This window comes from Penaeus vannamei, chromosome 33 (genome assembly GCF_042767895.1).
Source record: "Penaeus vannamei isolate JL-2024 chromosome 33, ASM4276789v1, whole genome shotgun sequence".
Taxonomy (NCBI): domain Eukaryota; kingdom Metazoa; phylum Arthropoda; class Malacostraca; order Decapoda; family Penaeidae; genus Penaeus; species Penaeus vannamei.
Window position 1 is genome coordinate 9,520,479 of NC_091581.1, and position 2,500 is coordinate 9,522,978.

The following is a 2,500-nucleotide window of genomic DNA, read 5'->3' on the forward strand; positions in this document are numbered from 1 at the left end:
ATGGAGAGGATTGTTTAAAAAAAGAGAGGCCATTCTATTAAACAAGGAATGTTGAAGGGGAACCTCAAGAAGTGGTGGAGAAATATGAATATCTAATTGTTTCCACCTCATGAAGCGGCTACCTGAGCTATTCAATGCGTGTTGTTTGATAAATTTATTGGTCTCATTACAGTGTTTTTTTCCTTTTTCTTTTTTGCTTTTTTAGGCGGGCGGGAGGGGGCTTCCGTCTCCTGATTGGATCGCCTTCCTAACCGAAAGAAATTGTTCTTTCTGTTTAAGGGGAACAACAAAGGCAAACTTCGAGGCAGATCTCGGCCGTCGAGATTATATGCGACAAATGCGACAGCGAGAACAGCATCTCCCTCCAGCTCTTCAAGAAAAGAACCAAAAAGCCAAAAAGAGAGAGAAAAAAAATCCGAGATAGAGGATGGGAGAAGAAGGGAGCAAAAGAATCATAGCCACTTCATCGTTATTTGCATAAGCATTAGGCCAGAATATCAAGGATGCAGCCAAGTCTCCGAGATATCAAGCATCGAATCAGGGCATGAACCAGTAACTGTTCAACACAAGGTAAGTGCAGGTAATGTACGCATCCAACGGGCCAATAGCTTTCGGGTTCACGAGCGACCGAGGTTTAAAAACCCGGCCACATCCACCTACGAAGCCTCGTTCGGGCCGCTCGGATGGCGATTCGAGACCCCGAGACCGGCACATAATAGGAAGGTTTATGTTTCCACTTCGAGGATCACGAGCGCTGGGGGGGAGGGGGGGAGAAGGAGAAGGAGGGAGGAGGCCAGGAGGAGAGGGGGGAGGAGAAGGAGGGAGGGAGAAGAAGGAGAAGGAGGGAGGAGGCCAGGAGGAGAGGAAGAAGGAGGAGGACGGAAGGAGAGGATGCCAGAAAGAGAGGAAGAAGGAGGAGAAGGAGGGAGGGAGAAGGAGAAGAGGGGGTAGGAGAAGGAGGGAGGGAGAAGGAGGAGGGGGAAGTAGGAGAAGGGAGGAGGCCAGGAGGAGAGGGAGGACGAGGAGAAGGAGAGGGGGAAGGAGAAGATGGAGGGAGGAGGTCAGGAGGAGAAGGGGAAGGAGGGGAAGGAGGGGAAGGAGTGTGGGGGCCAGGGGGAGAGGGAGAAGGCCAGAAGGAGGGGAAGAAGGAGGAGAAGGAGGAAAGGGAGAAGGAGGGGAGGGGGAAGGAGGAGGAGGGAGGAGGGAGGAGGCCAGGAGGAGAGGACGAAGGAGGAGAAGGAGGAAAGAGGCCAGGAGGAGATTGGGAAGGAGGAGAAGGAGGGAGGAGGCCAAGAGAAGAGGAAGAAGGAGGGAGAAGGAGGGAAGAGAACAGAAGAAGAGGGGGAGGAGGGAAGAGAGCAGAAGAAGAGTGGGGAGGAGGAGAAGGAGTGAGGAGGCCAAGAGAAGAGGAAGAAGGAGGGAGAAGGAGGGAGGAGAGCAGAAGAAGAGGAGGGAGGAGGAGAAGGAGGGGGGGGGGGCCAGAAGGAGAAGGAGGGAGGGAGAAGGAGGGAGGGAGAAGGAGGGAGGGGGCCAGAGGGAGAAGGAGGGAGGGGGCCAGAAGGAGAAGGAGGGAGGGAGAAGGAGGAGGAGGGAGGAGGAGAAGGAGGGAGGGAGAAGGAGGGAGGGTGACCAGCGTGGAAGCTATTGATGCCCTTCCTTATCTTGAACGTCTCAGTGGAGGCTCCGGGGACAGCTTTACATACGTACCTGATGAGGAGACTGACAGGACCCGGTCGATATATGACGCTGTTTCGTCTTCGGTTTAATCCTCTTTTTTTTTTCAAGGGGTCCTTCTCTCTCTCCTCTCTCTCTCTCTCTCTCTCTGTTTTTCTGTCTGTCTGTCTCTCTCTCCCTGTCTGTCTCTGTCTCTCTCTGTCTGTCTGTCTCTCCCTCTCTGTCTGTCTCTGTCTCTCTCTGTCTCTCTTCGTCTCTCTCTCTTTCTCTCTCTATCTTTCTGTCTGTCTGTCTGTCTCTCTCTCTCTCTTCGTCTCTCTCTCTCTCTTCGTCACTCTCAATCTCTCTTTCTCTCTCTCTCTTTCTCTCGACTGAATCTAAGGACGGGTAACTGAAGAAGGTGACGGTGAAATGCAAGAAATGGGAGTGTCTGTGTCAGTGTCACCTGTGTCAGGGCGCAAACCAGGCTCATACCAGTAAATTGTCACAAAGGAAAAAAAGAAAAGAAAAGAGAGAGAGAGAGAGAGAGAGAGAGAGAGAGAGAGAGAGAGAGAGAGAGAGAGAGAGAGAGAGAGAGAGAGAGAATGAAGAAAAATAACCTGAAAAGATGAAATTTAAGAAAGATGGGTGGGGAAAAGAAGGAATGTTATTTTCATTTTATTTCTTTTAGATAAACTGTCAGGTGTTACTGAATGATCAGATAGGAAGCCAGACGAGCAACTTTTTTTTTGTATGTGAGTGGTTCATAATGATGATGATGATGGCAGAAAGAGAGAAAGGATAATGGTTAGAAACAGAAGAAGAGAAGAGAGGAGAGAAGCGAGAG